The following is a 723-nucleotide window of genomic DNA, read 5'->3' on the forward strand; positions in this document are numbered from 1 at the left end:
GCGAATTGTCGGTATCTAAACAAAGGAACCCGCACGCTTCGAAATTTTAATTTAAAATCCAAAAGTTTTAAAAGAAATTAACACCTCTTGTGGATAATTTTATTTTTAGATATCTTAATTTTGCTGAAAATAATCCTTTTAGCTACAGAATTAACGAAAGAGATGATATCCTTTGAGAAATAACGATACCCTTAATGTTCTATTCAGCTTTCGAACAGTAAAAATCGCATCATTTTCCCGGGAATTCCTGAAAGAGTGCGAATCTGTGCAACATTGCAAACCTTCAAATGCACTTTGAAAATTTTTCTTATTGTCAAAATATCCAACATAGTGTAATACATTATTTCTCTCCTGCTCTTTGTTTATTTTCACAATCATAAAACATATTTTACAGCAATACAATATAAATCTATGTGTTTATCCTAAATGTAAGCTAAAAAAAAAAATCAGTGTACGCAATATTGTGTGATGTTGCCTTTTGCTTGTCGAAACAATTATTTTAATTGTTTTTACAATAAGTGTATTTTGCGTATTATACATAATAGTAACTGGTATGATAAATACGTTTATTAAATAGTTTTTTCCAGGGCCTTCCTATGGGAGTGTTGCTCATCGAGGGCTCATCCACATTACCTGTGAAATGTATGAAAATGGAAACGTAGAAATGTGTATTATTTGTCTGAATAAAAGCTTTTGATTGTGATTCTGATTCATTTCCACATC

This window comes from Penaeus monodon, chromosome 31 (genome assembly GCF_015228065.2).
Source record: "Penaeus monodon isolate SGIC_2016 chromosome 31, NSTDA_Pmon_1, whole genome shotgun sequence".
NCBI classification, from domain to species: domain Eukaryota; kingdom Metazoa; phylum Arthropoda; class Malacostraca; order Decapoda; family Penaeidae; genus Penaeus; species Penaeus monodon.